We start from the raw sequence: 26,597 nt of genomic DNA on the forward strand, positions 1-26,597 counted from the left end.
GTTGTAAGAATAGCTAAAGATATTTGGGGAATTTCTAGAATGTGTTCAGCAGAACTTCCTCATGTAATATGCTCCCAGTCAGACAAGTGGTGTTGCTGGGTCTATCGCTGAGGAACTAAATGGACTAAATGAAGGAAATTTTGGATAAAGGGTAATTATTGTGGTTGCTGACTTGCTCGAAGAGCTGGCTTGTTTCTATAGATCATAAATCATAGAGTCCATATAGTTTGGAAACAGGTCATTCAGCCCAACAAGTCCACACTGCCCTTCCAAAGAGCATCCCACCCCAACTCATTCCCCTAGCCCTGCATTTCCCCGTGTCTAACTCACCTAACCTACACATCACTGAACACTACAGGCAATTTAGCCACATAGCCTGAAAATCTTTGGACTGTGGGAGGAAACCAGAGCACCCAGAGGAAACTCACACAGACACGGGGAAAATATGCAAACTCCACACAGACAGTCACCAGAGAGTGGAATCAAACCATTGAGCCACCATGCCACCCAGACATTTTGTCAACATGCTAGGTGACATCATCAGTGGACCCTCCGCTGAAGCGATGTTATTCTACTCCGACTGGAATTTATACTGTCTGGTCTGTTGTAGTGAGTTCTGTCATTTACAGTTTTCATCTGTATGGGGTACAAATTCTACATGTTTGTTGATTGAAGTATGGGTGGAGAACCATGCCTCGAGGAATTCCCATGAGCGTCTATGTTTGGCTCGGGCTACTACGGTTACCTGGTCCCAGAAGGGGATGGCCTTCACTGTCTGAGCACACAGATATTAAGGAAAGTTCATCATGCCATTTTGCTGCTGGCTGATGTTTGTGTATTCTGATGGCTAGTTTCCTTCCTGACTGTCCGATATAATGTTTGTGGTAGTCATTACATGGTATTTTGAAGACTTCATTGAGTTGAGAGGATGAAGTGTCATTTAATCACTGCTGCGCGATCCAAATCATGCAACTCCCTTCTATACAGCACCCTGGAAACTCCTACACCTAAGGAGTGCAACTGATCAGTGCCACTTTCTCCACAGCAATCAGGGACAGGCAATAAATGCTGCCTCAGCCAGCAGCCCCAGATCCCATTAATAAATAAAAGGAGCTTCTTGAAGCACTAGGGAGATAGAGATGTGGTGAAAGAAGTGGAGGATGTGATGTGTACATCTGGTGAATGCTTCAAATGAGAACCAGGCCATGTGCAAAAAGTTAAGAAGCAAAGAATGAGGAAAACAAACTAACAGAGAGATAACGTAAATAAATAAATTGAGAATATAAGGGAAACCTAAAATCTTCTATCAGCAGGTAAATAGGTTCCAAGAGTTAGAGTGGGACTTATTAGGAATAAAGAGGGTGACATGGAGCAGAGTACAGGACTGGAAATCTTGAATACTTCGTATGAATGAGTAATAAGCAAGAGAATGGTAGCAACGTATCGATAGACAAGATGATTAAGTACTGAAGAGTCGAAGCAGAATTGGAAGATGTCCTAAAATGTACTCTAAGAAAAAGGTCGATAAATTGCCTAATCTGAACAGGTTGCAAAAGGGAATGGAATGCAGATAGCAGAAGGCATTTGTCATAATCTTCCAATCTTTATGGGTCAAACACAGGCAGAATTCCATGATTCTATAAATGGGACTAGTTTAGTTTAGGAAACCTGGTCAGCATGGATGAATTGGGCTCAAGGGTCTGTTTCTGTGCTGTATGATTCTATGACTCAATACAGGGGAAATGGCAGGGGATTGGAGGATCTGGAAAGCTACAATGCAGTGTTCCTAAAAGTTGAAACATCAATATCAGTTTCTGCCACAACCAGGTGCAAAACCTTTGTTATAATGGAAGGAGCAGTTTTAACTTACACTAACACAAAATGTGGGTCAAAGCTTATGGTAGAACAGTGTAATATTTTTAAGGCAGAACCATGGATAGCAGAAATCCTACTGTGGATTAGGTATCTAATGATACCCTTACTATTACAGCTGATCAAACAATGCATGCAGTTGTATGATAGATAATTCTGAGAAAAGATCTCCAAAAATCTTGCCTCTGACTTGTAAGGAGTTTTACAAAATCAACACATTGTCTTTCCATGGGTGATTTGAAATATTCAGAAAAGCTCTGGAAGGTTCTTGAAGACCAGCTCAAGATAAGAATTAACTTAAAGCTTAACAAACTCCAACTCATATCATGTGGACAGCAATCCCAAAAGACTGTTGACCAGATTATCAGAAAAACTTAAAGCTTAACAAACTCCAACTCATATCATGTGGACAGCAATCCCAAAAGACTGTTGACCAGATTATCAGAAGGTAGCTCAGGAAAGAAGTGTAGAGCTGGATGAACACAGCAGGCCAAGCAGCATCTTAAGAGCACAAAAGCTGACATTTCGGGCCTTCATCAGAAATGGGTGAGGGTGAGAGGGTTCTGAAATAAATAGGGAGAGAGGGGGAGGCAGATCGAAGATGGATAGAGGAGAAGATAGGTGGAGAGGAGACAGACAAGTTAAAGAGGCGGGGATGGAGCCTGTAGAGGTGAGTGTAGTTGGGGAGGTAGGGAGGGGATTGGTCAGGCCGGGGTGGACAGACAGGTCAAGGGGGCGGGATGAGGTTAGTCCAGCATCTGCAGTTCCTATTATCTCAGCTCAGCAAAGAACATGTCTTTTCTGAACAGGAACCATCAGAGAGCCTCAATGAGTCAGTGATTACTTTTACACCAACTCAAGCATGTGGGAGAATCTTCTGTGGAGGGAAAAAGGGCTCTACCGCTGATACATTTCTTGAGGATGGGCACAAGTATGATGCCATAGTTGTAGCCGGCAACAATTAGATGCTTTAGGTGCAGCTAACATCATCGCTACAATCAATCAGCAAAATATACCATGTCAACAAATGTGAAATAGATGTCGTTTATTGCACCTACCCAAAGTCGTCCAGGTTTTCTTAATATCTGTAAAGTATGTGGCACCAAGGGAGATTTGACACACGTTCATGAAATTTGGTTAAAGGCTCATACAGATCCCAGGTGACCAACAAGACAGTTCAAATAAGAGCTGTAGGAAGGAAAGTGTTACCGCGCATGAATGCAAACACATAAATGCTGTTCAGAGTCGGATAAACAAAAGGCAAATTTCAGAAGATAACCAAAGCTTCCCATTTTGTTAGTCTCACACACCATGTTGACAGTATAGTGCAATCAGAAGCCTAAACAGTCATTAGTATCACATGTCCTGGTAAGGCAGGACAACACACAATGACAGCTAACATTAACACAGGGGAAAATGCCACCTGAAAGACATGTACCTTAGCAAGTGGAGATTCATGGTTCAGATTATGAGAAACCTTCTAATACATGTAATGATCACTAATTTCATAGAATAACAGAATGACAATGTACGCTTGGCTTCCCAAAATCATCAACCTGATCTAGCAGTGGCTGGTCTACCATTACTCACAGACCTCAGGATAGTCACAATTCATGAGATTCAAACTACACCCATTGTGGTGCAACAGACAAGATGTGACACAATCAAATTAGTCAACAATCTCTAAGGAGATGACTTTGTAGTGAAGTATAAGCCAACAAATAGTAGTTCATTGTCATTGATTCCTGTTGGATTTTCAATACCACAGTATTTACGCCCGCTTTCTTATGTTACACGAGATAACACAAGCATTGCAACGTTAGGTAAAATACCATGATAGAAGGAAACTCACACTTGGCAGCTGAAGTTAGTTGGGCCTAGGACACTACACTGAAGAACTCCCACAGAGATGTCCTGGAGCTGGGATAATAGTCCTCCGACAACCACAACCATCTTCCTATGTACCAGGTCTGGTTCAACCAGCGGAGAGTTTGCTCGTTGATACCCACTGATTCCAGTTTTGCTAAGGCTCTTGATGCTCACTCGGTCAAATGTGGTCTTGCTGTCAAGGGCTGTCATCCTCAGCTCTGGATTTTAGCTCTTTTATCTATGTTTGAACCAAGGCTATAATGAGGTCAGGAGATCATTGGCTCTGATGCCCAGTTTGGGTTCCGCCAAAAAGCAAGTTATTGCTCAGCAAGTGCTACTTGATGGCACTGTTGATGTCACATCACTTAAACAATGATCAAAAGTTGAACGATGGGGCAATAATTGTCCAGGTTGGATTCAATTTGGTGAAAGACGTGCACAATCAATCAGTTCTAATTAAAGGCCACGGACCCGGAACGTTAATTCGGTTTCTCTCTCCACAGAAACTGCCAGACTAGTTGCACATTCCCTAACTTTATTTATGGTTTTAAGGTCTTGAATGTCAAATGTAATTTCCACAACTGCATCGTTGTTTCTAAGTTGCTCACTCACATTTAAGCTGATTCCTAAATCAAGTCTGCTTACATTGGTGTGGTTATCTGTTCATTTGAAACTTTAGATAATTACTAAGAGTAATTCTATTGCTTAAACGAAATATTGTGCTAAGGCTTTTATGAATAGTCGAGTGGCGCTGTGTCTTCTCTGGCAATTACAGGTAGGATGGGAGACAATAAAAAGCTGGCAACGTGGCTCAGGATTCCATCAGGTAGTCTGCCTCACATCATCTCACAACCAAGCAATTTTGCCAACTGCGGATATATACATTGCTTGCTACTTTGGAATCAAGCTCTGCCATTTTAGTCAACAGTTAAGATCCTCATGGGATTGGAATGTTTTGGGGATTGGGGCAGTCAGTGGTGATGTGTGCACACTCTTTCTTGAGCCCCTGGAAGGAACCTTGGCAGCACTGGTCAGCCACAGGTATGCACTGCCTTTCTAGTGTCCCCCAAACCCTGCTTTTAGTCCCTCTGTTGGCACCCTGTCACCTCCACACGTTCAGCCCAGATTTGCTCCCAAATGCTACAGTGACAAACATAATATTGGTACTAATATTAAAGCATAAGCCTAAACACAAGCCCATCCATACATTAATGTACATAGGGCAGAATCTTATCAGATCTTAGTGATGTGGACTCTGGTGAGATGTAGGGCAGAACCAAGTGAGATTTTCTTCGAGCCCCAGGTTCTTAGAATCTTAGAATCCCTAGAGTGTGGAAACAGGCCCTTCAGCTCAACAAGTCTACACTGACCAATCCCCCTATAATCTACACATCCCTGAACACTATGGGCAATTTAGCATGGCCAATCCACTAAGCTGCACATCTTTGTGCTGCGGGACAAAACTGGAGCTCCCGGAAGAAACCCATGCAGACACAGGGAGAAAGTGCAAGCTCCACACAGACAGTTGCCCGAGCATGGAATCGAGTCCAGGTTCCTGGCGCTATGAGGCAGCAGTGCTACCCACTGTACCACCATGCCACTTCATGCTGAAATCATCTCGTCACATTTTGTGCACTTTTCTCAAGCAGCAAGGGGAGATTCTTGATCATGATTAACACTTTTTATTATTCGCTCAGCCCAACCTGCCATGTCAATATTTCAGTTGTGAGCTTACCAAACTCACGAACCAAACCAGTCAGGAGGAGATAATGAGAACTGCAGATGCTGGAGAATCCGAGAAAACAAAGTGTGGAGCTGGATGAACACAGCAGGCCAAGCTAGGATGCAGTTTGGCCTGTTGTGTTCATCCAGCTCCACAATCTATTAGCCAGGAGGAGAATTTGACTAGTCAAAACTAGCCATGATAAATGCAGGGATGTGCAAAGGGAGATCCAAACCCATGTCCATTTTCAACATGGGTTGAAAAGTGACAAGCAACATATGTGCCATCCGGTGCCGGGTACTGACTATCTCCAACATGAGACAATCCACCCCATTGCCCCATAGCATTTAATCACATTACTTTCACGGTCTCCTATTATCAACATCCTGGGTGTTACCATTAACCAGAAACTCAGCTGGACTCATCTTAAATACAGGGGTTACAACAGCAGGTCAGAGGCTAGAAATACTGCACTGAGTAACTCACCTCCTGAAAGCCCCAATATCTACAAGGAGTGTGATGGAGTACTCATTACCTGCCTGGACAAGTGCAGCTCCAATAACACTTAAGAGCCAGGGGTCACAGTCTAAGGACACAGGATAAATCGTTTACCACTGAGATGAGGAGATATTTCTTAATCCAGAATGTGGTGAGCCTGTGGAATTCAGTACCACAGAAATAAGTTGAGGCCAAAACATTGTATGGTTTCATATTGTATGAGGTGGATATAGCACTTGGGGATAAAGGGATCAAAAGATGAGAAGGAAAAATGAGTACAGGCACATGAATTGGATCATCAGCCATGATCATAATAAATAGTAGAGCAGGGTCAAAAGGCTGAACGGCCTATAGCTGCTCCTATCTTCTATTTGTCCATATAAGAAGCTCGACACAATTCCGGATATAACAGCCCACTTGATTGTTTGTGAACGTGGTGCCATTCAGTTCCTCCGCTACCAACACTCATTAGCAGAGTGCAGAAAAAGGCCTTTCAGGCCATCATAGTTGTGTACTAAAATATGCATTACAGAAATTCATTAAAGCTCCTTAGACAGCACCTTCCCAACCCATGACCGCGATCATAGAGAAGGATAAAGGTAGCAGATACATGAGGAAACCACCACATTCAAGTTCCCCCCCCAAGCCAAACTGAATTGGAAATAATCACCGTTCCTTCAGTGTCACTGGATAAAAATCCTGGAAGTCCTCCTCTAATGTGCTGTAGATAGGCCCAAAATACCGTGGATTGTTATGATTCAAGATGGCAGCTCACCACCCTCTTTTCAAGGGCAACCGAGATAGGCAAAACTGCTGTCTCAGCCAGCAACACCAAATCCCATGAACAAATAAAAAAGATTCCCAACCTCTCCAAACTTTCCTCATAACTGTAGTGCTTCATTTCTGGACTCATTCTCATAAATCTCTTCTGCACTCTCTCCAACGCATTCACATCCTTCCTGCAGTGTGGCACTCAGAATTAAATACAATACTCCTGCTGAAGTCTAACCAGTATCTTCATCATTACCTCCGTACTCTTTATTCTATACACCTATTTATCAAATTTCGAGTACTGCATGCTTTAATAACAGCTCTCCCAATACCTGTCCTGTCACCTTTAATAACTAACGTATTTATACACCCAGGTCTCTGCTCCCACACATCCTTTATTCCATACTTTCCATTTCCTTTGTACCAAACAGATCACCTCATATTTCTCCACACTGATCTTCATCTGCCATCCATATGTCCACTCCATCAAAGCATCACCGTCATTTTGAAGTTCAACATTGTCTTTGTCTCAGTTTACAATTCTCCCTCATTTGGTGTCATGCATAAACCATGAAACTGTCCCATGGACATCACGATCTGGATAATCTACATATTTCAGGAAAAGGATCTCATAGGTGAATTTCACGATATGCCTTCTTCCAGTCCATAAAATACCCCTTCACCATTACAACAGTTCCATTGCTACTGTTCTTTTTATTCTATACCGCATAGCTTCCCTCACAAGTCAGTTTTATGGCTTTTTATTTAAAGCCTTTTGGAAGTCCATGTACACCATATCAACTATCTTCTCTTCCTCAATTCTCTTGCTACCTTTTCAAAAATCATCAAGTTAGTAAGGCACAATTTTCACTTGACAAAACTTTTCCAAAACCAATCTTAATTTTTCCACATGACTATTAATTCTATCCTAAATAATTGTTCATTAACGTGTCCCCATCACTATCTGTCCAATATCAATGGGCTAAAATCCAACGTGGTTGTACGAGGTAATATCGCAGGAAACCGACTCATGTATGAACTTGTGTATGCTATGAAGTTAACATAATCGTGAGTTTCGTTTGCAGTTTGGTGTAGGTTTCTCAGAGCGATACAAGCTGAAGAGAAAGCATCCAACGAACACACTCACACAAATTCACTGGAAGGAAACCAGTTGCAATAGTCACCCTGAGCAAGAAGCCTTCATGTGCAGATGGCAGTGACTCCTTGATGGGGGTGGTATTTGTAAGAACATTGCTGGGATAAAAGGAATTGCGTCAGTTTGAATCATTTTCAGGCATGTCATGAAAACTTACCAACTTTTTGTACGGTGCAATAAAATTCAAGTTTTGTTCTTGTCCACTACAGGTTTTATGTTGTGTGTTAAAAGTAGACTTGCAGATTCTTGTAAAATGTACTCAGTAACTGACCTCCATGGTTGAGTTAGGGACTATCATGCCAGGTTTCAATCAGGGATCTGGCTTATCCAGTATGAACATCAGCTGGGATTGTAACAATAACATGAAACTTCATCAAAAGTGTGTTTGGATAGTGCTTTGAAGATCACAGGCATTTATTTGTGGAGATTAATGAGCTAGATGCGCTTGCTTTTCACTGCAGTTAACATCAATTATTGACATAAAAATTTAAATGCTCAAGTTAAATTATTTAAAACCAGTTTCCTTTTTTTTTAGCAAACCATGGATTGAATTGCAGAATGAGTCCCAGATTGTCCCAAATAGCTAAAAAGTAGAATTTGATTTATTCAGTCCAATACAGCAGATCAGTTGAAGAAGTTTCTGAGATTTGCACCAGGAACAGGAAAGTTGACATTTCGGGTAGGGACTCTTCATTAGGCTCCGAAACAACAACTTTCCCATTCCTAATGCTGCCTGGCGTTTTGTGTTTCTCCAGCTCCACACTGTGTTGATTCTGACTCCAGTATCTGCAGTTCTAGCTATTTCAAAGATTTGCATATCTTGTCGCTGAGAAGCATCAGTACAAGAGTTTGCAGACTCCTTTTAATGATTGTATTTATCATTCCACACTTTGGGCTTTTGTCCAAAAATGCTTAGGCAGAGGCAGGTAACTCTGATTGGTAAGGTGGCAGTAAAATGAGATCCAAGGGATTCCTGCGGCACAGTGGTGGTGTGCCTAACTCTAGGCAAGAAGACAGGTTCCCAACTGCTCCCAAAGTATCTGTGGTGCGGTGGAGTCCCTCCACTGCCAACACTCAGTAGCAAAGTCATAGACATCAACAGCGCAGAAAAATGCCCTTCAGGCCCATCACAGTTGCCTAACTGATGATACATCTGTATAGGGTGATTAGAAAATATCTTAAATGAGAACCAAACTCTTAGCATGGCAGCTACCTATCCATAAAACTGGCCATGATTAGTAATTACTGCACGTTATTTCATTGATCCCTGCATTGACATGTTCTCTAAAGATCCCCAACAGTCTGTGTTCGGGAATCACTGAGGTAGTCAATTTAACAGACAATTTGCACAAAATAATGCCTGCAAACAGCAGCAAACATAAACAGATAATCTGCTTTAAGCAGCTAGAGTTGAGAAGCCAGTGGTCAGCTGCCTTCTTGAATCATTGTAGTATTTCGGTCTACCTATAACCTATATTGGATTACAGCAGTTTAAGAAGACAACTCAACATCAGCTTCTCAATGGCAAATAGGGCAATAAATACTGGTCAGCAAGACACACCCACTCCCTGTGACTGAATTTAAAAAATTGACCAAAAAGATAAATAAACTCCACACTATCCTTCAACTGGTGCTAATGGGTCTAATTAACACCCACTTAAGGGCAGACAAGTCCTCTGTGTGTTATAAGGTGATACACTGATAACACTTCTCAAGTACTTCAGTTATATATGAGTGTAGATTGTATGTTCATGTCCTTCTCACTCGGAGGCAAGAGTGTTATAACTGACTACAGATTTTTACGACTCGAATGATTCAATAAAAACACTAATTTCTGGTCAAATTTTGTGGTCTCTGTTTCCAACAGAAAACTCACTGGCAGCAAGTGTGAGTAGACCCATAAAGCAAAATATATGTCACGCATCAGTAGTGCACAAAGTTCATACTGGACCTCATCACAAAGTCACCAAGCAACCAATCTAGGTTGAGGATGCTGATTGCATCAGTGCACCTTTTTTTCATTCATGGGATGAGGGTGTCACTGGTGAGGCAGCATTTATTGTTCATCCCTAATTGCCCAGCAGGAAGTTCAGAGTCAACCACATTGCTGTGAGTCTGGAGTCACATGTAGGCCAGGCCAGGTAAGGATGGCAGTTTCCTTCCCTAAAGGACATCAGTAAACCAGATGGGCTTTTCCTGACAATAAACAATGGGTTCATGGTCTTCGTTAGATTGTTAATTCCAGATATTTATTGAATTCAAATTCCACTATCTGGCATTACGGGATTCGAACCCAGGACCTCAGAACACTACCTGGATCTCTGGATTCACAGTCCAGTGATAACACCACTAGGCCATCACATCCCCTTTGTTAGTTTCACAACTGCCCCAGGTCTGAATTTTCCTGTAGGATGAACATGAATTTACTAAAGAACATACAAATTATATCAATTACAACAAAATTCTATTACTTCAACTACAATTATTCACTCTGGCTCAGGTTCCCTGGCCTTTATGGAATCATTATGAAGAATTCTTTGGAGTCATTGTGAATTCTTCTCTTTTTAAATCCTCATTAAATTCCTTTCATTAAAGAAAATCAATGGCCATTTGAGGTAAAATATTCCAAACTGTAACAACACTGTATGAAAAACACATTAAACAGATCTTCAAATATGACCGCAGGTCTGAAACATGCAGAATTTGGCACGCTTCACATTGACAGAACTGGAGTGTTTGAAAATTATATAACAAAATGGATGCATACATCTGTCACAATCATATAAAAATCTCAAGAGTTTTCCATTAAAACACTGCATACAAATGTTTTCATTTTCATTTGGATTTGTACCATTCTACTACAATTATATAACATCTTGGAAATATTTTGGAGCATCAGAAGCGCAGCTTTCAAATAGTCAGTTTTTTTGACACAGATCCAATGGGATTCTTCCAAAAATATCTAACCTGAAACATTACAAACTAACTAGATATTCAAACTGACATCCAAACTGGAAGTTTAATACTAATATCCAGTCATTGGCTAACAGCTCACTTCCTTTAAAGGGTACTTACATCAGAACAATACCCATGTCATTGCACCCCTTACGTACCTAAAGATACAATTAAACTGTACTCCCTCAGTTAGTGGGGTACCAAGCAGTTTAAGCTGCTATTGCCAAATTGAAGAACATCAACATACACCTCTCTTCGATTGCACAAGTTACGACAATAAATTTTGAACAAATGCATTTATGTACTACCTTTGACATAGTGAGACTTCCCGAGGCTCTTCACCAAAGTATAATTTGCTTAAAATGAACATTGAATGGAAGTGGGACAATTAAAGCTGATTAACTCAGCGCACATTTTGGAACATGAGATAGGGACGTCATAGCTTTTACAGAAACTTTGTTGAGGGATGGACACAAATGGCAGCTCAGTGTTTTGGGTTTCAGATGCTATAGGAAGGATAGAAAAGGTGACAGAAGTGGAGGGAGAGTGGCATCTTTGATTCAGGAACACATTACAGCTGGACCTAGAGAAAGTACTTCTGAAAAATCTTCCAGTGAAAAAGTATCGGTTGAAATTAGAGATAAGAAATGAATGTTCGTCATGAGGGGATTGTACGATAGAGCCTCAATTGTCAGTGGAATTTGAGGAACAAATATGTCGACAGATCTCAGATATATGTGAGAATAATAAGGTTGTAATAGTAGGTGATTTTAATTTTCCAAACATTGACTGGGGCTACTACAGTGTTCAAGGCTTGGATGGTGAAGAATTTGTTTAATGTGTTCAAGAAGATTTTCTTTATCAATATGTAAATAGTCCAACTAGAGAAGGAGCAAAACTTACAATCTCTTGGGAAATATGACAGGGCAAGTGACTGAAGTGACAGTACGAGAATACTTCAGACTAGCGACCATAATTGTATTTGTTATAAAGCAGTTATGGAAAAACTCTTATATAAAAGTTAAAAGTTTTTAACTGGAATAGACTGTTTGCAGGTAAAGGGGCATTGGATAAGTGGGAGGCTTTCAAAAGTGTGATAAGGAATTATAAAGAAAAGAATCATATATAAGATATGGACAACTATGTTCAAATGAATCTCTTAAACAGTATAAAGAGTGTAGGGCATTCTTAAGCAGGAGATCAGGAAGGCAAAGTTGGGATATGAGATAGCCTTGGCAGATAAGGTTAAGGATAATCCAAAGAGATTCTACAAATATATTAAATATTAGAAAGAGAGTAGGGCCCTTTAAAGATCAATGAGGTCAACATTGTATTCAACCCCAGGAGATGGGAGAGATATTAAATGAATATTTTGCATCAGTTTTTACAGTGGAGAAAGAAGTAGAAGCTAGAGAATTCAGGGAAATAAATATTGATGTTTTGGAAACAGTTGACCTTACAGATGAGCAAGTCACGGAGATCTTCTAAAATATAAAGATGGATAAATCTCTGAGACTTGATCTAGTGTAGCCAAGGACATTGCTGGAAGTTATAGAGGAAACTGCTGGACCCTTGCTGAAATATTTGTATCGACTATAATTACATGTGGTGCCTGAAGACTGTACAGTGGCTAATGTTGTGCCTTTGTTTGCAAAAGGAAGAGAAGCCTGGGAACAGAAGACTTGAGAGTTTGGCTTCGATGTGAATAAGTTGTTAGAGGTGATTCTGAAAGTTAGGGTATGTATGCATTTGGAGAAGTAAGGAATGATTAGGGAAAGTCAGCATGGTTTTGAGCAAGGGAAATTAAGTCTCACAAACTTGATTGAATTTTTTTAAGTAACTAAGAATATTGATGAGAGCAGAGAGGTAGATGATGTTTACTTGGATTATAGTAAAGCCTTTGACAGGGTTCCATATGGTAGACTTATTAGTAAAGTTGGATCACGTGGGATTCACAGTGAGTTTGCCAATAGGATGCAAAATTGGCTAATTGCAGGAGACAGAGAGTGATGGTGGAGGGCTGCTTTTTGGACTTGAGACCTGTTACCAGCTGTCTTCCACAGTGATTAGAGCTGAGTCCACTTTTGTCATTTACATAAAAGAATGAGAAGAGAATATAGGAGATATGATTAGAAAGTTTGCAGGTGATACCAAAATTAGTGGTACAGTGGACAGTGAAGGAGATTATCGAAGTTTACAAAGAGATCTTGATCAATTGGATCAATGAGCTGAATAGTAGCAGATGGAGTTTGATTTGGGTAATCGCAAGATATTGCATCTTGGTAAAACAACCAAGGGCAGCACTTACACAATTAAAAGCAGGGCCTTTTGTTGTGTTGTAGAACAGAGAGACCTAGGGGTTCAGGTACATAATTCTTTCAAGCTTACATCACATATAGACAAGGTTGGTTAAGAAAGTTGTATCAGAGATAAATAGGAACTGCAGATGCTGGAGAATCCAAGATAACAAGGTGTAGATCTGGGTGAACATAGCAGGCCAAGCAGCATCTCAGGAGCAGGAAAGCTGACGTTTCGGGATAGAAATGTATAGAAAGGGCTCAGAAGAGATTTACCACGATATTGTTGGGAAGGGAGGCCTTGAGTTATAAGAGGAGGTTGGGATCTTCTTTTCACAGGACAATAAGGAGTTGAGGGTGTGACATTGTAGAGGTTTATAAAATCATGACGGGTAGAGATAGGGTGAATAGGTGTCTTTTTTTTCCCCTAGGGTGGGGAATTTCAAGACTAGGGGGCATATTCTTAAGGTGAGAAGACAAAAATTTTAAAAAGACAAGGGGCAATTTTATTTTTATGGAAAGGGTGGCTCATGTGTGGAATGAACTTCCAGAGGGAGTGATGGATACAGGCACAGCTCCAATGTTTAAAAGTCATTTGGATAAGTACATGACTAAGAAATGTTTGGATGGATATGGGCCAAGCACAGACAGGTAAGAATAGTCTGATTTGGGAGTACAATCAGCATGGACTGGTTGAACCAAGGGCTCTATTTCTGTGCTATATGACTCTATTATTAAGGGGATGGTGAAAAACTTGATCAATGATGTTTTCAAGGCAAACAGCTTGTTGAAGGGGTTGAGGGATAGGATTCAGACATAGGAGATCACACTTCCATGATGTTTGATTTGTCTACTTCCAGAAATATTAAAAGTCTCTGAAATCCCACTATATTGTCCTCTTCAACAATATTCAAATAATCCATTCCCAAATATCCTTTGAATGAGAGCATTCTACTAAACCTCCCTTATTTATTACAAAGTCCCGAGGAAGGGTCACTGGACCTGAAACGTTAACTCTGTTTTCTCCTTCACAGATGCTGCCAGACCTGCTGAGCTTTTCCAGCAACTTTGTTTTTGTTCCCTTATTTATATCTTGTAGTTTAAAAACCTCGTGCTCTGATCTGCTTGCCCAAAGAAAACTAATCAATCTCCTTCATCCTTTTGAACACATTAACTAGATAACCTTAAAGTCTGTGTTTCTTCGAAGAAAACAATCGCGGCCTCATCAAGCCTTCTTCATAAATGAACATTCCTGAAACTCAAAATAATCTTTGTTGGTCACCTCTGCGCCCTCTCTCATGGACAACAATACAGAGGGATTTTTATGGTGATCAATATGTGATAGTACTGTTATTTAATCCCTACCATACTAATTGACTCACATCTTCCCCAAAGTGGAACATTTATTTAAAAAACTCTGGCTTTTTCCTGTTGAATCCTAGCGCAGTTATTTATTGTTTTGGCATGAAGCAAACATTGAAATGTTGCTTTCTACACCTGCATTAAAGTCAGTAATACATTTTAAAAAAAACATTGATTCCAAAACATATAAAGTGTCATGAATATAATTTGCATTTATGATTTCATTTTTTTTGTCAGCAGTTTTCAATGCAGTTTGATATTTCCTATTCTATGATTATTTAATCTGAGTCTGACAAAAAGCTTACCGCAAATACAAATTCCCAAGATCATTTAGAAATCCTGGTGAGTCCTGTAAATGCTGCCGGATAATTAGATTCACATTCAGTCATCTGTTATACTTAAAAAGCAGACATACCAGATCCAGCCAGCTAACTATTTCCCCTCTCATCTGCACCATTCCCCAAAGGGAAAATTTCCACAGGATGTCATGTAGTTCCAATACAGAGCTTACATGAATTTGCAGCTCCTGTCTGCTGGTCATGAACAGCAGTAGCTTCCTGAGTGTAAATGTAGCACAGTGTTGGCCACTTTTCTGATCAAAGATGTTGTTTCTATTTTCTTAGAAGGAAATTTTTTTTTCTTTTTTAGTGTTGCATTTATTCATCTCATACTGCAAGTTCTTCTTTGGGAAATGTCCAAACACTTGATGAAAACTACAATTCTGTAACAATAACACACATAATTTACTGGTGAGGTATCACTTCAAAAATATTTCAGTATTTTGTAGCTTTAATGCTTTACATCAGTTGAAATTTTATAGTTAGACACCTATCCGCCAAAAGTATCAAAGCCATTCAACAGTACTTAACAGTAACACAGTTGAATTAGCTTGTACCATATTATCACAACCTATCTTTTCAACGGATAAAACCTTTGATTGAAGATTTTAAACTACTTAGAGTTTACGAAAACCAAACACACATTTTGCTCAGCTGGAGTGGGTCTCTTTCTACACGAATATAGTAACAGAGGCAGAAATTCATTAGTCTTGCACCTGGATCCATTCCTTGCCATTCCATAGGAGATTGAGGAATGGATTGAGTTGCAATGTGCACATTTACGGTTCATGGAGGTAATAACGCATATTATAGTGCAATTTCCTCAGTGCAATCAGGCCCGGGGGTGGGGGAGGGGTGAGGGTAGGAGAAGGTCTAAATGTATGATGACACATTGTAGTGGTCCAGAGATAGTCAGAGTGGCCATCAGTTTATAGTTTGATTGACAGATCCAAGTGCTTCTGAATCGTTTGAAGTTGGAGCATGAATACAAATGCTTGTTTTTTAAAAAAACTACTCTTTGGTGGGATGTGGTATCTGCTGGTAAGACAAACATATGTTGCCATCCCTAATTACATTTAGGCTGAGTGGAGTACTCAGGCTATTTCAGAGTGTCACTAAGAGACAAGCACATAACTGTGGGTCTGGAATCAGTTACAGGTAAGATTTGGTGAGATCAGGAGAATCTTTACCCAAGGATATTAGTAAATCTGTTGTTTTCTTTCCCCCTAACAACATCATTGAAAAATTCAATGTCAGTAATGCTGACTGTGAAACTAACAGTTTATTGTCAATTCATGGAGCCTTTTGCCCCCCCCCAAAATAGCGAATTCATCAATTAATAGTCAAATCCTTCATTTTATCTCAGCATGGGTCCTCAGGTCTGTCCACAGTGGATACTGGGTCAGTTGGCATGATAGTTAATTGAAAATGGCAGAGGTGGGATCTGGGTTGGCTTTAGTTGGCAGAGGGGCTGCAAAGCGCTAGACCGAGTGGTGGGTAGTGGAGACTAAGGTGCCATGCGTTGGCAAAGACGGGATACAAAGTGTGTTAGGTGGAGCGGGGCAGGATGGGCTTTTTTTTTCAATCCTTTCTTCCTCATTTTAGACAAGTGCTGAGCATTGCGGCCCACCTTGTTGCCAGTCAGTCTTAGCGGCCTCCAAACTCTTCGTAGGGTCACTTGCCACGATTTCCATTTTTTGCGGCACAACCCACAACTCTCAATCCACCCCCTCCAGAATGAAAATTCAACCTTCTCAGGTGAGGCTTGCAGAGCTGAGAATTTTCTAAACTCTGCACCATTGACCCAGGACCGAAAATCTGGACCTGAGGTCAAATACCACATTTTTGAGTGAAATGTTTAGATTCATAAGGGCCAGAGCTAATGTTCAAAAAGTTTATTGAACATCGTAGGTTAAGTGTCAACATCCTGAAGGCAGGTCACAGTCAAGTGATACTAGGTGATGCCAGACTTAGGATATAAAAGTTTGAAGAATAAAATAGCAGCTTTGGAAGAATTATGGAAGTGTAATAGCTCTTAGGTCTTAGAAAATATTGAATTAGAGAGAGAGCGAACTATAATAGGAGCTGTGACGGAACAAAGGGAATTTGTTATGAATGTACAACATCAGCAAATGTGCACTGGTACGAGTAGTCACCAAAGAGTAAAGGAATGTTAGCTTTTATCTCAAGGGAACTGGAATACAAAACAGAGAAATTGATCTTTCAATTGCACATGAGCACATTAAAGTTGAGGCTTAACTGCAAGAGTGAGCGGAGCACATTTTCTTCAGATGCACACAAATCCTGATTTATCTTTAAGCTGAATGTTAAAAACCTCTCAAGACATCATTTTAAGAAGGGCAAGGGAGTTCTCCCAGTTTTGGAACCAACATTTATCCCTGAAACAGCAGCTAATACAAAACTTCTGATCATCTGTTTCACTATATTATTTGTGGAACTTTGCTGCACATAGCTGACTTCGAGGTTTCCTCTCTTACAACTTCATAAAGGATTTCATAGCCAGTAAATGTAACGGTTATTAGGGATGCAATACAAATTGAGTATTTCATTCTGTGTGCATTTAAAGCAACTCTTTGGACTGTGCTTCATCAGCTAGAATATTTTTGAAAATTCCTATCAAATTAAACATTATTGCATTCAACAGTGCTCCTTTCAAGGTAGTCCTATGATTGCTGGATTTTAAAAATTAACGGTTTCTCTCTCCATGAATGTTGCCTTACTGAGCAGCTCCAGGGGTTTCTGTTTTTACTTTATCTTCTGTTTCATAAATTTTGTTTAATTTTTTACATTCGTGAAATTCTGTCGCAGAAACACTATTGGTTGTAACTTAGAAGATGCTTACTTGATTTGGAAATAGAAATAAATAGCATAATTAAAAGCAATGACTGCTGGCAACAAAATTCATTTTTTCCACAAAATGTGATGTTCGGATTGCTGAGAATTGTTTGTGAAGCAGAAATAGTAAAGTTCAGAAAATCACCATGGGACAAAGTAAAGAAAAAGTGAAAGAAAATGAAAGGAGACAGAAAGAGATGGGAGTCTTACAGAGAACAAAGGAATCAAAGAAAAAAATGACTGGATTATAAATAAAGATGAAACTTAAATAAGCCCATAAGAGATTATGCATATTGTAAGCATTTATTTTGCATGCAGTGAAAGAATTTTTGTTGTTTTGCTGGCTGTACAGTTAAAAACTTTAGGAATGGAAAATATTAACCAATGTAAGAAGGAATCATCATGCAAACATCACATAGTCAGGGGGTCCCACTGTCTCACTTTTCTTCTATTGGTCCAACATTTTCTCTCTTCAATTTGCTTCCACCCTACACTCAGACAATGATAATATAGATCAATGTAATTACCGTCCCATCTCATCCAAGCTGCAATGCTATCAAATCAGGGTACAATTCCACACATGGCCCTCAGTGTGTTATAACCACATGTTTGGCTCTGGAGAGGCAAAATCTGCCTGAGGTACAGTGACTACCTAGTTGCCAATTGGACAAACCTGCATTTCAAAAGCTCAGCAATTGCCAGTGTCTCTCTTGATAGCAGCATCACATTTTTTGATCATCTTATGCAGCCAGTTCTGAGTTCTGCAGCCCTCACATGACCAAAAGATAAATAGCACATCTCTGCCAACTTCTTTTTCCAATCAACCAAGACATATGGTGTGCTCGTCACAAATGTAAGAATATTAAACTGAAAAAAAACTGTGGGTGGTGTGGGGTGGAGAGAAGAAAGAGGTGGGGTGGGTGGGAGGTAAATGGTGAGGATGAAAGTGTGTCAATTTGAGATAGATATAGATAAGTGAGTAACTGGCAAAAAATTGACAAAAGGAATATGATGTGGGAAAATTTGAGGTTATACATTTTGGCAGGAAGATTAGAAGAGCTGAATATTATTTAGATGGAGAAAGACTACAGAAAGCTGAAGCACAAAGGGATTTGAGGTTCTTTGTAGTGAATCACAAACAGCTAGAAAACAAATTCAGGAGGTAATAGGGAAGGCAAATGGGCTACTGCTCTTTAAAGTAAAGAGAGTGGACATTAAAGCAGGAGGTTTAGACCACGGAATACAAAGCACCAGTCAGACCATACTGTGCAGTTTTGGGCTGCTTACCTAATAAAACATATACTTGTGTTGGAGCATGCCAGGAAAGGTTCACTAGGTTAATTGCAGGCATGAAAGATTTTTTTGTGAGGGGAGGTTTAGTTAGACCCGATCAGTTTCTGGACTATCAGTAACCCCAGGATGTTGATAGTTGGGGATTCAGTGATGGTACTGCAATTGAACTCCAAGGCATTGAAGTTAGATTGTGTCTTAATGGAGATAGTCATTAGTATTTCCATGTTGTGAACATTACTTGTTACTTCTCAGCTGAAGCCTAGATATTGCCTGGGTCTTGGCGCATTCGGACATGAATTGTTTCAGTATCTGTGAAATCAGAAATGGTTCTGAACATTTCACAATCTTCAGTAAACATCCCCATTTCTGACTTTATGATGGAGGGAAGATCATTGATGATGAAGCTGGGCTAGGAGACATTGAAAGATCTAAGATTTTTAGGGGGCTTGACAGGATAGATGTGTAGAGGTTGTTTTTCCTCTTGGCTGAGCCTAGGATAAAAGACTATAATCTCAGAGTATGGCATTGCCCTATTTGGACAGCACAGCACTGTCATTTTTAAATTATAACTTCTAGTTCTCATCTTCCCAACCAAATTAAAACATCAGGCCTGCATTCTACCCTGTTCATCTCAGAGTTATACAGCAAGAAAACAGACACTTCGATTGAACTCATCCACGCTGAGCAGATGTCCTAAATAGGGAGTCCCAAACATCAGCACTTGGCCTGCATCACTCTGCACCCTTCTTATTCATGCACCCATCCAGATGCCTTTTAAATGATAATAAAATGTGAGGCTGGATGAACACAGCAGGCCAAGCAGCATCTCAGGAGCACAAAAGCTGACGTTTCGGGCCTAGACCCTTCATCAGAGAGGAGTCTAGGCCCGAAACGTCAGCTTTTGTGCTCCTGAGATGCTGCTTGGCCTGCTGTGTTCATCCAGCCTCACATTTTATTATCTTGGAATTCTCCAGCATCTGCAGTTCCCATTATCTCTGCCTTTTAAATGATATAATTTTACCAGCCTCCACCACTTTCTGTGGCAGTTCATTCCAGACAAGCACCGCCCTTGCCTTGAAAAATGTTTCCCCTTAGGTGCATTTTAAGTCTTTCCTCTCTCACCTTAAACCTACGCCCTCTAGTTTTGGGCTGCCCTAACCTTGGAAAAAGACCTTGGCTATTCACCCTACTCACCCACTTCATGATTTTATTAACCCTCAGCCCCTGATGCTCCAGGGAAAACAGCCCGAGTCTATTCAGGCTCTCCCTGTAATTTAAACCCTCCAAGCGTAGCAATATCCTTGTAAATCTTTTCTGAACCCTTTCAAGTTTAACAACATATATATTCTATAAGTTTCAGTGAGATCGCCTCTCATTCTTCAAAACTCTAAACAATACAGGCCCAGATTGCCCAATCTCCCTTCATAGGAGAGAGCTACTATATTGGTGAAACTTTTTGCACTCGCTCCATTGGCTATAATATCTTGCTTAAGGTAAAGAGACCAAAACTGCACATAGTACTCCAGGTGTCGTCTAAAGTACGCTCCTAAGTGATTAAAGCAAGGCTTCACTACAAGTGATTCAAATCTTCAAGTGATTATTTTTAAACCAATCAAATTATGGAATAGATAGCCAACAGGAGACATAGATATAGTAGAAGAGATAATGGGAACTGCGGATGGAGAATCTGAGATAGCAAAGTGTAGCGGTGGATGAACACAGCAGGCCAAGCAGCACCTTAGGAGCACAAAAGCTGATGTTTCGGGCCTAGACCCTTCATCAGACCCTTTACTAATGAAGGGTCGAGGCCCGAAACGTCAGCTTTTGTGCTCCAAGGATGCTGCTTGGCCTGTTGTGTTCATCGAACTCTACACTTTGTTATTTAACATAGATACGGTCGATAGCCAACAACTTTTCCCCATGATAGGGATGTCGAAAACTAGAAGACAAAGGTTTAAGATGAGCGATACAAACGAGAACAGAGGGCCAATGTCTTCACAGAGGGTGTGTATGTCTGTAAAAGGCTGCCAGAGGTAGTGGCGGAAGCCAGCACAATTTTGTCATTTAAGAAATATTTACACAGGTACATGGATAGAATAGGTATGGAGGGATATGGACCAAACACAGGCAACTGGGACTATTTTAATTGTGCAAACTGTGTGGCATGGGCAAGTTGGGCCAAAAGGCCTGTTTCAATGCTGCAGATGCCTAACACTCTAATAATGAGCCAAGTCAGTTCTCAACCTTCATGAGCTCCATTAATGAGATTAATTGTATTCTAGATTTATTCCAGCTGCTATGGTAGGCCAAAAAACGATGCCTCTAAAGTATTAGCATGGGCTTTTTGATTATTAGTTCAGCTACGTCATCATTACACCATCTCCACCTGCTGGGACCTGTACCAGGCCTTCAACAATTTACAACATACGTCAATAGCTTAAATGAGAGGATCAAAGGCATGGTAGGTGATACAAAGATAGGAAAGAGAGTATCTTGTGAAGATGAGATAACAAGGGTGCAGGACAACAAAGGTCAATTGAGTGAGTACAAAAAATCTGGCAGATGGAGTATAATGTGGGAAAATGTGATTGGCAAAAAGAATGAAAACATTGGCATTCAAATACAATGAAAGCAGAATTCTGAGAAACATTGGGGTCTTTTTTTCTAAAGCATGAATCACGAAAAGATGGATGTAGTTGCAGCCAGTGGCTGAGAAGACTAACTGATCTTTTTCCTTATCACTAGATGAATTGAAGGTAAAAATGATGATGCTATATTTCATCTTTACACAGGATTGATGAGACCACACCCTGAATACTGGGCACACTGAGTGTTCTCCTTATTTAGGAGGGATGCAGATGCATTAGAGGTTCATAGGTGGGTCACTGGAGGACGACAGGCCGGGTTTGAGGATGACTGGGTGAGGGCAACCGGCTGAGGATGAAGGCATCAATCCGAGGGCAAGGGCACCCAACAGCAGCAGATAGAGCCTGACTGATAAAAGAGAGATCAGAAAAAAGCCCAAGATGGGACTTGAAAGCTCGAGAAAGAAAAGGTGAGGGAGCAAGTGAGCATGATACCAATACCATAGAAGACAGGTACAGAGACACACAAACATAAGGGAACAGCAGTGAGAGAAATAGAATTCTATTAGTCATCAGGCAGGATGCTGGTGGGAATACACTTCCTGACCAGAGAAATGTGATCAATGGAGATTTAAGGTTATTAAAAAATTCATCCAGCCATGGCCCAGAGAATAAGTTGCTGTGTTGGGCCATGCTGCTGGAAGATGGTTTGGGAATTCTCAGAACACTGAGGGAAATAACAATGGATAAGAAAAGCAAATCTGTTGAAGGCTGGGAGTAACATTTGATTCTACTCCAGCAGAAAGTTTGGTGTAATGTGTACATATGACATGGAGTATGTAAGACAGGTACAGTTTCTGTATTTTAGTCCATGAATTCACTTCAAGCTTCCAGTGACCTTTCTTGTTAATTGTCTACCTTCCGCTCACACTGATGTTTTTTATCCTCAGCCCACTTACTGTCTAAGTAGAGTTCAACGTAGACTTGAGGAACAGCACTTCATCACGCAGTCTTCATCTTACAGCCACCTGAATTAAACATTGAGTTCAATAATTTCAGACTGTGGTCTATGCTTCATTTCATTTGCTTTTCCTTGTTTGTTTCGTTTTGCTTTTCATTCAGAAGCACATCAGCTCAACAGACATTATTTGACTTTTCTTTGGCCCTGTATTCAATCTCTGCTGACCTTCAGCCTATCACAGACTTTTCTTTTCACCCTGACCTACACTGCACTTGCTCAATATCTGTAACATTCTAACTTTTCCCAGTTGTGATAAAAATTCATGTTTCAAGACTGTAACTTTAGTTTCTCATTACTGCTGCTGCCAAAATCTGAAAATTTTCAGTACTTTCTGCTTTCCTTTCAGGTTTACACCATCCCGGAGTTTTCCAAGTGGAATTTGAAGTATCTTTGAGCAACTTATAGGTCTGTATGGGGATTGTAACAAATGGGTTAAAGCTTCTGGTGATGAAGGCATAACATACCTGTTGGCATTTGGCAGACACTCGTGGAACTGCATACCATCACCTAGTTATTTTAGTTTCAAAACAATCTCTACAATTTACAATAATAACAATAACAACAATAATAATGTGCTAAAAATAGTAATCTAATATTGGAACAAAGTAGTAGAGCAAATAAAAACACTAAAATAAACCAGCACCAAAACCATATTTGTCGAAAAAAAATCAAAAAAGCATGCATGGAAACTGAATACAACAACAAATTCAAAAAACCCAGGTCAAAACCAACTGGAGACAGCAAGTTTAATCGAAATATCTTGAAATTAGATCATTCAAATCTTTAAAATGTGTGGCTTCAACAGTCAACATTCCGCAAAAGAAAACAGGTGGCCAAAAGGCATAGAAATGATTGTCAATGGCCCAAGAGTGAGAAGTCACCTTTTGCCTATTATTAAGTGCTTGAATCTATTTCGGAGTTCTAGTGTTTGCATAAGAGCCTGATTCAATACTTCTAGATCCAAGTACTTTTCCAGATTTGTTTAATGTGCATCTCTCCTCTTGAAACACCGCTCCCCCAAACCCCACATCTCATAAAAGAGCTGAAGGTGTTCCTTGAATAAACAGTACTTCCACGAATGTAAATATGTTCTTTCAGCAGCTGAAGATAAGGTACACCAAGGTTAACCAAGTTCTGGTTCAATAATAACATGCTTAAATGACCTTTGAATTACAATGTACATAAAATGCTACACAAAAAAAAATTCTCACTAAAATGTTGATCTATTTTTAATCAACTGCTGCTCAGTGGTAATACACCAATCTCTGCATTAGAAGCTCATGAATTAAAATTCATTGCAGCCATAACGAGGGAGTGTTGCACACCTTAAGGTGACATCTCTTTTGGTTGTGATGATAAACCAAAACCCTGGTCTGATATCTCAAGAGGAAATTAAAAGATTCCATTGCGCAATAGAAAGAATGGGAGAAAATGTCCTCGCAAGCAATTGTTCCCATCATGCAAACAATATACTAAACAAGCCATCTTGCTGCTGTGAGACCTTATTGTGTGCAAACTGGCTGCCACAATTCCCAGCATTACAAAAGATGTGATTGCATCATACACATCAGCCACTTTAGGTCATAAAGTTGTGAAATAAAACAAATAAACAGTTTTAGTTTACAGCTTCAAATATTTTTTAAAGTACTTATTTCAAAAAATTACAATAATCACTCTGACAATAACAATAACAAGACAAAACCCAGTCGCATTTGTGAAACAGCCTCTCACTTACCCTGTGGCTAATGTAGACCATCTGCAGCTTGGTGTGAATTTGATTAAAAGGTCAACTACCTAACTCCTTCGAACTAAAATCACCCATTTATCAGATGCTGATATTGCATCTAAATTTAATGACTTTGACTTTCATAGTCACGCGGTGTGAAATGATTATTGCAAAAGATTTATTAAAGATTAACCAGGAGCACTTAAGCTGCTGGCAGCACCATGCAATTCTGTCCTTCTTGGCTAGTATTTTTCTGAAATTTGACGTAGAACAGGTAAATTGGTCATTACTGAAATTACATGTTAAACAGAACTGCTGCGCTGATGCAAAAATAAAGTTAGCAGGTGGTAACCGCTTTCAACTAAATTCCACACATTTGTTCACCTCATCATCTTGGCCATCTGTAAAATTTAGTTTGTTCTGTGCTTTCACTTAACATCTGTACCTTCTATTTCACCTTTAATTTTATGCTACTTCAACTTCAAGCCTTCTCCAACCTTTCAGCCACTTGGGCAGAAAAAAAAAGACCTGAATTCAGTTTCAGATTGGCTGTTTTCATGAATGCACAGCCAGTTTTCCAGTCATGAGTCAAAACAGTTCTAAATATTTTTTGGTTAATTGCTTATCCTCCAGAAAAGAACCTATCGTTAACATAATGAAATATCCAAAGGGCTTCACGGGGGGGTCTCAATCAAATTTTTGACAACAAACCAAATTAAATAAATAATAAATAACAACCGAAAGAACTATGGATGCTGTAAATCAGGACCAAAAACAAATTTGCTAAAAAAGCTCAGGTCTGGCAGCACCTGCGAAGGAAAAAAAAATTACATTTTGGGTCCAGTGACCCTTCCTGAGAATTCAAAAAGAAATTGTACACTACTGGAACCAAAACTAAATCCTGAGGGACATTTTAAAGGATCAAAGTGGGGACAGGAATAAAAATGTTATGGAATGAATTCCAGAACACAGGTTCTTGTCTAGAGGTCATGGTAGATGCCGGTGCAATGAAAACATTTAAAAGGCATCTGGTATATGAATAGGAAGGATTTGAGGGATATGGGCCAAATGCTGGCAAGTGGGCCAGATCGGGATGTCTGGTTGGTGCCGCCGAGTTGGACCGAAGGGTCTGTTTCTGTGCGCTATGACTCTACGATAGTTCCTGGGCACTAATGGCGGAATGTTTCAAACAGGATTCAAACGTGGGCATCCTCCCGTCCTCCGTTAACCTCTCACTCTTTGTCAGAAACAAAGTATGTTTCATCAAAACTGGATATGTGAAAACGTACATTTTTTCAGTAAACGAGTTAAATATTTGAATAAAGGTAGCAGCAATGGATTGAAGTAAACACAGGAACAGCAGATCCAATGAAAATTTAATAATTTCAGAAATACTGAAGAATTTCTAGAGTGTAAATAAATGAGTGGAAACTAAGAAACATCTTTCAGGCCAGAGACTTGTGTGTCCAAGAAGAATCTGATGGCAAACACAATACGTAGTTACGTAATTAAGTGCTCAATATTGCACAAAATGTGAATTCCAATAATCAATAGTGTGATATGAAAATGGAAATATTGCTTGTCGACAAGGAATGTATATTAGGCAACCACAATTTAGTGAGCCAACGTCAAAAGCTTAGGTAATAAATCATTCTGAACAATGCAAGCATGGGCAAACATTTAGATTGCTCATTCATGCATGTGACTTATATAGAATATAGAACACTACAGCGCAGTACAGGCCCTTCCGCACGCGATGTTGCGCCGACCTGTGAAACCAAACTGAAACCCATCTAACCTACACTATTCCATTATCGTCCATGTTTATCCAATGACCATTTATATGCCCTTAAACTTATCTTTGTAAACATCTCTTTAACAAGTCTAAAAGTTTTGCTCCATAATTTAAAAACCTAACTTTCAATCCTTCGAAGATTGTATTTGTTGAAGTTATTCTTGAATCAACTCAGAGATCAAGCAGAACACAGAATGGTGATAAAATATGTTCTTTTACATGCTGCTTGAAAACAGAGTGTGTTCCTCTCGAGTTGATGGTGCAGCTGCTCAGTACGAGATAGCTTACAAGTATTTTTTTTAAAAGTGCAAACACAAAATTACAAATGGGGGAGGGGGGGCTGGTTGGTGGTGGTGAAGAGGAATGGCAAAAGTCACATGAGTAGGTCACAATGCTGCAGCAGACTTAACACTATGCAATCTTATTTACCTCTGAGGGAAGGGGAAACTTCTCCGTGTGCTAGAATGCAATCTTACAACA

At 39.9% G+C, this 26,597-nt stretch overlaps 1 protein-coding gene across 9 annotated transcripts in view; it reads right to left on the reverse strand.

The window, feature by feature from the left end:
• The window catches only part of rai14 (retinoic acid induced 14), a 284,292-nt gene that overhangs the window by 100,585 nt on the left and 157,110 nt on the right, over window positions 1-26,597 (reverse strand). The window lies entirely within an intron of this gene.

This window comes from Stegostoma tigrinum, chromosome 1, assembly GCF_030684315.1.
Source record: "Stegostoma tigrinum isolate sSteTig4 chromosome 1, sSteTig4.hap1, whole genome shotgun sequence".
Taxonomy (NCBI): Eukaryota; Metazoa; Chordata; class Chondrichthyes; order Orectolobiformes; family Stegostomatidae; genus Stegostoma; species Stegostoma tigrinum.